The 14,102-nt window shown below is 38.5% G+C and overlaps 1 protein-coding gene and 1 non-coding gene across 8 annotated transcripts in view; both read left to right on the top strand.

Annotated features, from left to right (window-relative positions):
- The window catches only part of LPAR1 (lysophosphatidic acid receptor 1), a 168,617-nt gene that overhangs the window by 83,296 nt on the left and 71,219 nt on the right, over positions 1-14,102 (top strand).
- Positions 12,542-12,674, top strand: LOC112447910 (small nucleolar RNA SNORA71). Its single transcript, XR_003036177.1, has one exon. It is a non-coding gene; the product is annotated as a small nucleolar RNA SNORA71 (small nucleolar RNA).

Genomic DNA, 14,102 nt, shown 5'->3' with positions numbered 1-14,102 from the left:
CAGAAAGTGAAGAGGAACTAAAAAGCCTCCTGATGAAAGTGAAAGAGGAGAGTGAAAAAGTTGGCTTAAAGCTCAACATTCAGAAAACTAAGATCATGGCATCTGGTCCTATCACTCCATGGGAAATAGATGGGGAAACAGTGGAAACAGTGGCAGACTTTATTTTTATGGGCTCCGAAATCACTGCAGATGGTGATTGCAGCCATGAAATTAAAAGACCTTACTCCTTGGAAGGAAAGTTATGACCAACCTAGATAGTATATTGAAAAGCAGAGATTACTTGGCCAACAAAGGACCGTCTAGTCAAGGCTATGGTTTTTCAAATGGTCATGTATGGATATGAGAGTTGGACTGTGAAGAAAGCTGAGCACCAAAAAATTGATGCTTTTGAACTGTGGTGTTGGAGAAGACTCTTGTGAGTCACTTGGACTGCAAGGAGATCCAACCAGTCCATCCTAAAGGAGATAAGCCCTGGGTGTTCATTGGAAGGACTGATGCTGAAGCTGAAACTCCAATACTTTGGCCACCTCATGCGAAGAGTTGACTCATTAGAAAAGACTCTGATGCTGGGAGGGATTGGGGGCAGGAGGAAAAGGGGACAACAGAGTATGAGATGGCTGGATGGCATTAGCGACTTGATGGATGTGAGTTTGAGTGAACTCGGGGAGTTGGTGATGGACAGGGAGGCCTGGCGTGCTGTGATTCCTGGGGTCACAAAGAGTCAGACACTACTGAGAGACTGAACTGAACTATGGCAGAAAGTGAAGAAGAAATAAAGAGCCTCTTGATGCAAGTGAAAGAGGAGAGTGAAAAAGTTGGCTTAAAGCTCAACATTCAGAAAACTAAGATCCTGGCTTCTGATCCCATCACTGCATGGCAAAGAGATGAGGAAACGATGGAAACAGTGACAGACTTTATCTTCTTGGGCTCCAAAATCACTGCAGAATGTGACTGCACCCATGAAATTAAAAGACGCTTACTCCTTGGAAGAAAAGTTATGACCAACCTAAATAGCATATTAAAAATAAAGACATTACAAAGGTCTGTCTATTTAAGGCTATGGTTTTTCCAGTAGTCATGGATGGATGTGAGTGTTGGACCATAAAGAAAGCTGAGCACCAAAGAATTGATGCTTTTGAACTGTGGCGTTGGAGAAGACTCTTGAGAGTCCCTTGGACTCTAAGGAGATCCAACCAGTCCATCCTAAAAGAAATCAATCCTGAATATTCATTACTTTTGAAGCTGAAACTCCAATACTTTGGCCACCTGATGTGAAGAGCTGACTCATTTGAAAAGACTCTGATGCTGGGTAAGATTGAAGGCAGGAGGAGAAGGGGACGACCGAAGATGAGATGGTTGGATGGCATCACCAACTCAGTGACATGAGTTTGACCAACGTCCGGAGTTGGTTATGGTCAGGGAGGCCTGGCGTGCTGCAGTCCATGTGGTTGCCAAGAGTCGGACATGACTGTCGACTGAACTGAACTGAAGAAAATATTTTGTGCTTTAATAAACAAACAAATGAGCCATTATAGATAAAGTTGAGCCTCTTATACTGCTTCCGAAGTCTATTAACCTCCCCCATGGCTCACATGATAAATTCATACTTATCATCTCCTCCCATATATTTGTGATATATACATATGTCAGGGAAATGTTTAAACAATATATAGTATATTTCTGTAATTTTTTTGGACATTTCTAAGAATGGCGTAGTGCTTGAATACTTTGCAAGTTGCTTTAGTCATCAGCATACGTAAAGCTATACTTTGTTCATTTTGGCTGCTTTATAGCTTATCTTTCTGGTTATTTCACAATTTGTCCTTTCTCCGTTTGAAATATTTTATGTTACTTCTAATATTTTGATATTAGAAAAGAGTAGCAGTGAAAATTCTTGTATGTCTCTCAGGCACATGTTTGAGGTTTTCTAGCGTTAGAATCATGCAATCATGTGTATGAATATATCTAATTTAAGAGGGTTTTGCCAAACTGTTTTGCAAATCAGTTGTATTAAAATTTTATTCCCAAAATAACTGTATGGCAGTCTTCATCAACTCTTGATAGCTTCAGACTTGTTAAATTTTAACCACCCAATGGAATGATTGGTTAATTGGATTTGACTGCAGTTTTTATTTAATTTTCTCTGATTCCCTGGAAAGTAATTATCTTTTCATGTGATGATTGGCCATTTAGTTTTCCTTTTTTATGAATTGCCTGTCCCCATCTTTGCCTATTTTGCTATGGGATTGTTTGGCTTTTCTATTTTGATTTGTGGACTAAACCTTTATTATGTGCTCTGCCAAAATTTTTACTATTCTTTAAATTTTCTTTTCATTGATTAGAAAGTCTTTTGCTGCATGGAAGTTTTGAATTTTGTCAATGTTTTGGTCTTGTTTAGAAAAACCCCCCTAGTTGCAAATTATAAATATATTTTTTTAATTTCCTTTTTTACACGTCTTTACTTAAATTGATTTCTGTGTATGATAGGGAAAAGACAGTTTGTTTTACTTTTATTTTTTCACACAGATGAACAGTTAATGCTGTTTTCCCCATTAGGTAAAGCCATGTCTCTTATATCAAGTTACCATGAAAGTGTGTATTTCTGGTTCTTTTCTACGTCATTGGTTGTTCGCTTTTCTGTGCCAATATCATGTCTTCCTGCTATCACTTTGAAATAAAGCATGGTTTTCCTTAGGGCATCTAGTTCTTTGACTTCCAAGTTATCTTGTGTACTCTGGCTCTTTTGTACTTCTGCAGCAGTATTCAGAGAGTCTGTCAAGCTTCATGAAAAACCCTTTGGGATTTTCATTTTATTGCACTGAATTTATGTATTACTGTTTTGGAAAACTGACATCTTAACATCTTTCTCTGCCCATTAAATGCTATCTCTTAATTATTTAGGTTTCCTTGTAAGCTTTTGAGTATTTAGACTTATTCCTAGAATCAATAAACCTTTTTTTATTATGTGTTGTCCTTGAAATAATAATTAAAATTTTTTTCTGATATTTGTATATAAACACAGTTAATTTATGTGGCTTGATATTTAATTCAGCAAATTTGCTGAACTTTGTTAGTACAGTTTGTTTATAGATCATCTTGTATTTTATATGTAAATAATTAATCATTTGTGATAGAGAGTTAAGCTTTTCTTTTCCAGTTCTTTTTTTTTCTTACTGTTTTGGCTATAATCACTAATACATGCTAAAGGCAACTGGTGATCAAATCAGCTTTGTTTTGTTTCTTAAAAGGGAATATTAATATTTCCATGAAATATGACAAATTTCCATCAAATATGACAAATATTTCCATCAAATATGACATATACCTTTTACCAAGTTAAGGAAGTTTCCTTCTAAGCCTAGATTGGCAAATTATGGTGAAAGTTGTTTAAATTTACCAAACACATATTTGCATGTCTAATGAGATGATCATTGGCCTTTTTTCTTTCCTTGAATTTGCTCATGTCATGATTTCTATTACCAGATTTTTAAAATGTTAAATCACATTTGCATTCTGGAATAAACTCTGTTTAGTCACATCTCTCTCTTTCCCTATGTAGGTCTAGATATATAAATATAGATAATTATTTTATTTAGGAACTTTTTATTTTTGTTCTCAAATAATACTGGCTGACAATTTATTTCACTCTTAATCTTCCTTTTGTGCTCGTAACATGGGTATGCTGGCATCATACAAAGATAACCAAATAAACTGAGAATGTAATATCAAGTAATTTTAGGTAGGTTTCAAAACAAATGGAAGTAATGCTGAATCACAGGGAGCTGGAGGCATTGGAGTGAGTGCTTACTTAGGGAAGAGGATTACCTGTAGATGTCAAGTATGCATGTTCAAATATTAAAAATAGGCATGAAAGAATAGAAATGGAAATGTAACTGGAACCAATTGAAGTAGAGAAGGGAGAATGCAAAAACTCCATCGGTTCAGTTTTGTCTTTAGTCTGATATTCTTGGATCCAATCCTACTGTGTACTGTTCTGCTGATTCTCACGCATGGTACCCTTCTTGGGTGTTTTTATTCTTTGGGGTGATTAATTCATCAGTGGGGCTGACCAGAGAGAATCCTGTGTGGCTGTATTGATGTCTGGCCCTCTGGAGAGGTCTGATGCTTGCTAGTGCCAGGCACATGGATGTGGGGCGGAGATATCACAAGCTAAAGGGCTGTGGCTTTTGTTAATTTCTCCTTCTGTGGCTTCTCACACTTGGCAACAGGTCTAACTTCAGATCCCATCTGTGTGTGATTTATAGGCTTGGGGTCTTAATTTCTGAAGGGAGTCTTTTAATTTATTTATTTCCCAACCAGGAGCCTAAATGAGACAAACTTACTTGTTTTCCCCAGTGCCCCTGTGTAGATTATGTTTTCTGGTTCATTCTTTTACCGATAGGGAGATCTTCAAGACTCCTAGCTTGGCTCTTGATCTCAGTTCTAAGTCACTGCCTCAGTTAAGGCCAAGGGCGCATCTTCTTTTTCCCAGTAATATTTAATGCCGTGTCTCCATAATGTTGACAGTCTGCTACCAGGGCATCCTGTCACCTCCGTCTGCTGTTCCCTTGGAGCTCAGCAGCGCATCTAAAACACTACTTATATTTTTCTCTAGCATGTCTTAGTGTTTGTTTGGTTTTTAGTCTGTTTGTTTTTTTCCATTTCTTCCCCTTGGGCCTGACTCAAAATTCTCTCTGAAAATTCAGCTAATATGATGTCACTCATGCAGCCTGTAACAGGGAATAACAGATACACAAGTGTTTTCATTGATTTACTGTTTGTTTTCCATAGTTTTCTTTTTTATATGTCGGTACATCATATTCGCATACATTGTTACTGTATAAGAAGTAGTATTTTATGTATTTTTTCAGATAAACTTCTAAAAAGATCTAGTAATTGCATGTTCTTCAACTACTTGGAATATGACTTTCTAACTTAAACATTTTTGGTTTGCATCAGCATTATTTTGTGGCCTGTTTTCTGATTCTAGTGGTGGATCATTCCTTTTTTTCTTTTTATTGTTTCTCATTTGAGGCTCTAAAAAGTGTGAGAAATATTTTTATTGTAATTAGAGACTTAATGACGTTTATTAAATTCTGTGCTGTCTCTTTTCAATCTTTTTTTGTGGGTAGAAGGGAATGAGGTAGGAAATGTGTGGAAAGTCTGAGTATTTTAGCTTTAAGAACTAGAATTGAATTCCCTGGTAGCTCAGCTGGTAAAGAATCTGCCTGCAATGCAGGAGACCCTGGTTTGATTCCTGGGTCAGGATGATACCTGGAGTAGGGATAGGCTACCCACTCCAGTATTCATGGTTCCCTGGTGGCTCAGACAGTAAGGAATCCACCTGCAATGTGGGAAAACTGGGTTTGATCCCTGGGTTGGGAAGATCCCCTGGAGAAAGAAACGGCTACCCCTTCCAGTATTCTTGCCTGGAGAATCCCATGAACAGAGGAGCCTGGTGGGCTACAGTCCATGCAGTCGCAAAGAGTAGGACACGACAGAGCAACTAACACTTTCACTAGAGATGTCTTATTTTACAAATGAGAAATCGACACTTAGAGATGTTGTGAGACTTACTGTAGACCAGATTAGCTGGTGAGCATCAGAATCAGGAAGAAGTCCTCACCCACTCCATTGTTTTACTTTAGCAGAAGTGGGAACCCAAACTGGCTTGATTTAGGTCTTATTACTGGTCCTTTATTCTGCATAGATTAAAATCTCCTTTTAGTCTGTCAGAGTGCATATTTACATTCTTATCTAAATACTTACTAAATCATATAGACTTAATTACTGGTCTGTGAGCTGGTAAGTCTGCGAGCTAAGCATTCCCTTCACTTGGCTAATGAAGATGTAGCTGTCTTTCAAGAGATTAAAGACCACACTGGATGGAACGGGAGTGGCCCCCCAGCAGGCACCCAGGTGTATCGTTTTGGTACCCCTGGAAGGCATAGCTCAGTGCAGTGCCTTGCCTGTACCTGGCGTTCCAGTAATGTCTGTGAATGTGCCAATGAACAAATGAAGTATGTAATGAAGATGAACACCCTCTGTGCCTCTTTAGAGTTCAGGCTTGGCAGATTTGTTATGACTTCTTTTGAGATCACATGATAAGGTGAGGTAAATTTCTGAGATTTGGAACATCTGTTCTGTAGAGCAGCCAGTGAGGCCTCCTCCCCCAGCCCCATCATCCTATGATGTAATTGGTAGATGTGAAAAGGGCATGAATGTGGACTTCTCTTTTTAGTGTTGAGGGCAGTTTATTTTTGGAATCACTCTGTTTTATTTATGTCTTTGTTTCTTGGGCAGGGTGGAATTCTGTAACTCACTACAGAGAAATTTCTAATTATAGTGATTGAGATTTTGGAATAATGGACTTTAAAAAGTATTTGAGTTTTGTTTGATTATATTCTTGTTTTCCCCTAAATTCTTGCAACACATTACTTTTCAAAATAAGAAAGGGAAATCATTTATAGTTTTATCTATATAAATTTCACAAATATTTAAATTTCACAAAATTGTCATTCTTCACATAGTTTGTTCCCCCTCCCCTGTATTTTTCTCTGTTTTCTCCAGTAATATGAAAAGTAGTCATCTTATTTTTAGTATGTTAACTACTCAATTTGGTGGTTTTTGAATCATGTTTAAACTTATTTTTGAAAATTATTGTTACAACTTAAATAGTATGCTTTGATTTGTGCCTAAGTAATAAAACAGATATTTACATACTTCTCTTGCCCCATTTTTAAGTCTTATCAATGCAAGGATTTTGGGGGCAGTGATGTCATTTTTATTATGAAAACACTCATTATGAACCACAATCTTTCTTATGTGCCCACTGTATATACATGTATATTTATTGACATTTTAGTGTTAAATGTTTTTCTTTTATTATCAATACAATGATTTTAATTCCAGATTATTATTGTTTTTACAATAAATACACATTCAAGTCATTTTTGATGTTTGCTTTGTTTTATAACCATATGAAGAACAGTTACTTAGACTCAGTTATCTTTTGTATATTTTCAATGCTCGCTGTTAGTCTTTTTATTCTATTGTGGTTTTTATTTTTACTTTTTTCATGGCTTACTTGCATTTATATTTTCTTTAGGAAGGAAATGTGTATGTTGATCGTTCTGAGCTCCCACACCTCGGGACTGTTCTTTATTATCCCCTTATGAGAATTTAAGTATAGGTGGTTATAGAATTTTATGTATCTCAAACACTGTCTCCATGTAATGGAGACTTTTTTTCCAAATTGAAGTACAGTTGAAATAATGGAGATTTTGATTGGTTGTATTCTGTCCTTTGAAATTCTACAGCTGAGGTTTGGAAATACTGTATTTTCTCTCTTTCTCTCAGTATTTGTTTGCTTTTTGTTTACTTTTTATATTTTTAGAATTTAGAATTTTAACCCTGAAATTCCAAAATCTAACCTAGCTATATCTGAATTTTAGTTGATTTTAATTAATTCCTTTGTAGTTTATGTAAACTTGCATCAGTAACTTGAGGTCTTTCTTTTTAAGCAGTAACTTTTCATATACGTCAAGCTGTGTTACTTGAGCTTTGTCCTAGTCTTAGCTGGAAGAGTAGTTACGTTAGGAATTTTTTCCTGTATGTGCCTTCTTTCCTTTTATCTTATCTCAGATCTTCTCTGAGCACTGAGTAACTTTCCTAAGTATGTTTTCTGCTTGTCATTTCAGTTTTCTGAAATTTTTATACTTCATTTCAGTGGCTGCATTACTGCTTTTAATTCAGAAATGGCTTTTCATCCCTTTGGTGGCCACACTGATGGAGTTCTGATGATGTTCACTGTGTACTTAATCCCGGAACCAGTGAATATGCTACTTTACATGGCAAAGGGGACTTTTCATATGTGATGAAGTTCCATATTTTGTGTTGGGGAGATTATCCTAGGTTATCTGAGTGGACAAGAATCTTTAAATGTGGAAGATCGAGAAAGAAGTGTCAGTGTTAGAATAATGTCAGTGTGAAAAGGGCTTGACTTGATTGGTCATTATTGGCTTTGAAGCTGGAATGGGGCCAGGAGACAAGGAATGTGGGCCATCTCTCCAAATTGGAAAAGACATGAAAAAATTCTCTAGAGCCTCTGGAAAGGAACACAGTCCTGCCAACACCTTGATTTAGCCCAGTGAGACCCACTTTGGACTTTCTGACCTCCAGGACTATAAGATAATAAATTTGTCTCTTGAAGCTACTAAATTTGTGGCAATTTGTTATGTTAGTAATAGGAAGCTAATATAATTTCTATGGAGTTTTTTCTGGAATATTTATTTTCTGTCTTTACAATGACTTTCTCTATTTTCAGTGCTTGTATCCTAACAAAGCACTTTGAGAATACAAATTAGAAATACAAATCCTGGCATTTAACCCCTTCTCCCTCTGCCCACCACCCCCCACCTTTTTTTTTTTTTTTTCATATATCTGCTTCAAGGGGAGGCATTCTGTGTCATATGGCCATCTCCTCTGAGTTGCTTTCTCCCCATTGTGTTTGCTAATTTTTTTCCTGTTTGCTTTATCCTTGTAACCATGACTACCTTAATGGCTTATAGTCCACCCAGGCATAGTTGAATTGGATACTCCCAGAGCTTGATGTGCATTTCTGCTTAAATCCATCAGGTCCTGAAAAAGTAAAGAAGTACTTTCACACTACCTTTCTGAATACCGTTGAAGATGCTACCAAAGTCTCTTTTGCTTATTCTCTAGATCTGCTGATTTTTGTAGATGATAGGAGAAAAGATTTAATGCTTCTTTCAATTCAGTTCTATTGTACTAAATCTAGCTAAAATTCCAATTTTTTCCTCTGGCATTATCTTGCTAAGCTGCTTCAGTCATATCCAGTTCTTTACGACCCTATGTATTGTAGCCCTCCAGGCTCTTCTGTTCATGAGATTCTCCAGGCAAGAGTACTGGAGTGGGTTGTCATCTCCTTCTCCACAGGAGTTATTGACCTTTGTTATTTTTAATTCCTGGTATATTTTCTATTGCTTTAATATTTAGCTGGTGATTTTATTAAATATTGAATTCTTATCCAGAATATTCTTGGAATAGAATTTAAAATCTGAAATAGACCTTATGTATAATCTAGTCCAATTTTCTGATTTAACAGATGATAAAACCAAGGTTCAAACAAATCATGTAACTTATGTCATTAAATATGGTATGCTTTTTATGATATCACTACTCAATTTTTATAAGAGATAAGAGATGGCATAAAACCAGGTCATATGCCATTGCTAAGTAAACACTGGATGCCTTTAGAGGAAATTTGTCAGTTTTATTTATCTTAGTGTACTGTGGCTTAAAAAGACAATTTATACTTTATATTGTAATTATTAATTATACAGTTTTTCTATGTGGGAAAAGCAATGAAGCTGTATATAACACTGCTTGACTTTGTTGGCAGTTGGCGTTCAGAAATGTGAATGCTGTGAAATACAACATTTATATTTACATTTTAAAAAATATCCTTTGCAGAAATTCTTGAAATGTAAACATTTTTGAAATTAGCTTTAGTTTATTAAAGCAATCAATATGTATTTAGCATCTAGTATGATAGTTGGATGCTATACAACAATTAACAAGAAAGCTAGACCCTCTGCCCTCATGATATTTAGTCTAGTGTGGGGAGATGTCAATAGATAAGCAGTTATTGTACATTGTGTGTTGTTATAGGTGTAATGCAGGGAACTGTGGAGGAAGCACCTTGCCGAGATGTGGGAAGATCTTGGGAGAACAACTAGAAAGAATAGTATTCAACTGGTACATGAAGAATGAGTATAAGGTGAAACTGGGGGAAAGATTGTTCTAGGCCAGTGGTACTCACAGAGTGGTCCTTAGACTAGCAGCATCAGTATCACTTGGGTCCCATCTCAGCTCTGCTAAATCAGAAATTCTTGAGATGTGGCCATCAAGCTGTGTTTTAAAAGCGCTCTGGATGCTGATGCAGAAAACCTCCATTCTCAGTGATGCTGAGAACCAGAGGTGAAAGAGATTACAGTACATTAAACAGGTGAAGCAGAGAGCTTGAAGTCATTAATAACTTGAGTTGAGGCAAGAGAGGTCTGATAAAATGGTTGAAGAGTTTAGATCTTTAACTTATGTGCTCTTGTAAGCCACTGAAACACTTTCAGCAGAGGAACAGTGTGAGCAATTTTGTCTTTTAGAAAGATCACTAGAGAAGAGATTAGTGCTAGGGAGAAAGAACACCTGGGAAACCGGCACAGTAGTATTGCTGGTGGCTGTGAGGGTGGAATAGTAAACAGGTTGAACAGACACTGCTGCTGCTGCTGCTGCTGCTGCTAAGTTGCTTCAGTCGTGTCCGACTCTGTGCGACCCCATAGATGGCAACCTACCAGGCTCCTCGTCCCTGGGATTCTCCAGGCAAGAGAACAGATACTGGGGAAGAATTTATAGGATGTGGTTACTGATTGAATGATGAGGATGAGAGAAAAAGGAATTTCCCAGGTTTAGCACTCAGGCCACTGGAAAGCTAGAGGTCTCTAGCATAGGGTCGCACAGAGTCAGACACGACTGAAGTGACTTAGCATGCATGCATGCATTGGAGAAGGAAATGGCAACCCACTCCAGTGTTCTTGCCTGGAGAATCCCAGGGACTGCGGAGCCTGGCGGGCTGCCGTCTATGGGGTCGCACAGAGTTGGACACCACTGAAGCGACTTAGCAGCAGCAGCAGCCTTGGCAATAGAGACCACAGGAGGAACAAGCTGGGGAAGATTTTAAGTCTGAGCTTGGTTTTGAACACAGAGAGTATGTGATAGTCAGAGATAATGGTGGACAATTTGATATTTGCTTAAAGCACAGGAAAGAAATAGGGGTTAAATGTATAGGTATGGGAATATTTGGGCTCCTCAGGTGGGTGAGGGGTAAAGAATCAGCCTGCCAATCCAGGAGATGCAGGAAATGTTGGTTTGATCCCTGGGTCAGGATATCCCCTGGAGAAGGAAATGGCAGCCCATTCCGGTATTCCTGCCTGAAAACGCCATGGATAGAGGAGCCTGGCAGGCTACAGTCCTTGGCGTCACAAAGAGTTGGACACGACTGAATGACTGGGCATGGGAATATTTGAGATATATAACATAACTGAAATCTTGGAGGACATTTTTGAAAAATTAGTACAAGTGTGTTAAAGGAGAATGTAGGGTAGAAATAGTAACATTGCACAGAGGATTGGGAGTCTTGGAAATGACTGTGGAGGACCAGCCCAAGAAAGAGATCAGCGCCCAGGAGAATATGATGTCACGAGAGTCAAAGAAAGAGGATTTTATTAAAAAGAGGCTTCCAGTCATGTGTCTAATGCTCTGAGGGGTTAGTGTGGTGAGGACTGAAAAGTTTCCACTGGACCAGCCACCAGATTGGTGTGACTTTGGGAAGTTATGTGAAACTCAAGGATTGGCTAGAGTGGTTTTCATGGAGGGGTAGGAGGAGAAGCCATATGACAGGTAATTGAGAAACCAGTGTGTGTCCAGTGAGACACAGAAGAGAGCAATTGGCCATGAAGGGGAAGGAATCATCAAACCTGGAAGTGAACATGAAGTTATTGTAAGGCTTTCTTTCTGTCTTTGGTAGAGATTAAACTAGCTTGATTATAGATAGGAAAGATTCATGGGAGAGAAGAATGAGTGAGGGGGAGAACTGAAGATCTGAAGAAGAGAAAGGAAGCAGTTTGTAGAACAAGGTTCTGGAAATAGTAGGGATGGATGGGATTCAGAACACTTGGAGACAAAGGGTATGCCTTTTCCATTGTAACAGAAGGAGAAGGAAGGAGAGATTCTTGAGTAGTAATTTTAAAGGTAAGAGTTCCAATAAGTTTCCCCTTTTGGCAACTGCTGAGGAGAGATGGAAGGTGGGACTCAAAAGAGAATAATAGATAAGTTTAAAATAGTTACTGTGAAGAAGACACAGAATAATAATTAGGGAGAAAATCAGATTTCTTATGGCATTAAAGTCTCAACTGAGGCTGATTCTTTACCACCTGAGCCACAAGGGAAGCCCAAGAATACTGGAGTGGGTAGCCTATCCATTCTGCAGCGGATCTTCCCAACCCAGGAACTGAACCGGGGTCTCTTGCATTGCAGGTGGATTCTTTACCAACTAAGCTATCTGGGAAGCCCGCCAGGCGTTTCAGATTTCCTCTAACATTTCTCAGAAGCTTTGGCATAAGTATGGAGTAGTGTCAGTTGCTCAGTCATGTCTGACTCTTTGCAACCCCATGGACCACCAGGAGTCCACCAGGCTCCTCTGTTCATGGGATTCTCCAGGCAAGAATACTGGAGTGGGTTGCCATGTCCTTCTCCAGGGGATCTTCCCGACCCAGGAATCGAACCCGCATCTCTTGTTTCCTGCAATGTCAGGTGGGTTCTTTACCATTACAGGAACCAGTTGTATTCATCCAAGACTGATGTTATTCTAAGAAATGGTTACAGAAGTACAGTGGAGCAAGTCGATTAAAAGATAAAGGTCTTGCTTCCTAATTTGAAATTGTAAAATTCAAGAAGGTCTGCCCCCTGCATTCGAAAGTGACCGTGGGCTGCCTGTGCCCTGGTCATTGATAGTGCAGGGAGAGGAATCGCCGAAAGCCTTTCCCCGTGTTTGGAGGGTCCATCCTGTCCCTTGCAAACCCTGGCGCTTTCACACATGCCTGTAAAAAATAAAAAATAAAAAAATAAAAATAAAAAAAAGAAGGTCTGAAAATGGAAGATTTTTTTTCTTAAATAAATGGCAAAATTTGCTCTGAATGAATCAATATGAGGCTACTTATAACCTTTATTTATCAAATTTAGCGTATATACTCATATTTTAGGGCTTCTAAGGTGGCACAAGTGGTAAAGAATTCGCCTGCCAATGCAGGAGACACAAGAGATGTGGTTCGATCCCTGTGTTGGGAAGATCCCCTGGAGTAAGAAATGGCAACCCAGTCCAATATTCTTGCCTGGAAAATTCCATGGAGAGAGGCCTTGCAGGCTACAGTCCAGGGGGTCTCAAAGAGTCGGACATGGCTGAGTGACTAAGCACACAGCTCAACATTCATGTTTTATTTTAGAAATTAATGTGTATCATTATGGAGTGCTGCCCCAAATTTTGATGGGGCTGTTATATCAGATAAGGATTATGTCCTCTATAACTGTGCTTAAAACCAGCAAATTCGGGGGAACTTCCCTGGCAATCCAGTGACTGAGACTCTCTGCTTCCACTGCAGCGGGTGGGGGTTCCATCTTTGGTTGGGGGACTAAGATCCGACATCTTGGTGGCCAAAAGCAAAAACAAAACCAGAAAATGTTTAAATTCTGAAGGAAACCTGACCTCAGAGTCTTCAAGAAGAGAATATGTTCCTGTGTTAGCAAAAACAGTGGTTGAAATGATATACTATGGAACCTGAGATGGATAAAGAAAGGGGGAAGATACGTAATTTACTGGGGAAAAGTAGGATGCTTAAGGAAATAGATGGCTTCAAAAAACTGCTGTATTGGGGATCAAATGAGAAATTGGGAAGAATGGGAAGTGAGGGACTAGAATGTATAAATTGGAAAGAATGGGAAGAGTAATCCAAATGTAAAGAATATTGAATGTATCAATTGATTATTTCCAAAGGGAGACGGTTTTGAACAATTACAAAGTTCAGGGTGTGACCAGGGGAGTGGGCAGCTGAGTTATAGGAATAGAAGGGCATGAGTGATGAGATCAAGAAACTGAGAAGCTAGAAAATTAGATGAGTTACCCAGAGTAATGGCAAGATTTGAAGTGGAATGAAACATAAATTCTCAGATCCCCAATGAAGGGTTCTCTGTGGAAGGTACATGAAATACCACGATGTGTAAGGCAAGGTCCCCACTCTCCCCGTGGAGTGTCATCTTTTTAAGAAACAAGGTGCTAAATAACTATACAGCATAGTAAGTGATGATTATAGAAGCATGATCTAAAGTCTATTGAGTATAAATGAGGAAAGAGACCCTAGATGTCTGGACAAGTCAAGAGACTAACCCTTCAAGAAGAATCTCACTTTTTTGGAGGTTTCTGTGATTGGTAAACATTTATGCACAATCCACAGATATTCAGTAGAATATTT

The sequence above is a fragment of the Bos taurus genome, chromosome 8 (genome assembly GCF_002263795.3).
Source record: "Bos taurus isolate L1 Dominette 01449 registration number 42190680 breed Hereford chromosome 8, ARS-UCD2.0, whole genome shotgun sequence".
Classification (NCBI taxonomy): Eukaryota; Metazoa; Chordata; class Mammalia; order Artiodactyla; family Bovidae; genus Bos; species Bos taurus.
The sequence above is the reverse complement of the archived record's forward strand: the minus strand, read 5'-3'. Positions and strand labels throughout refer to the sequence as shown.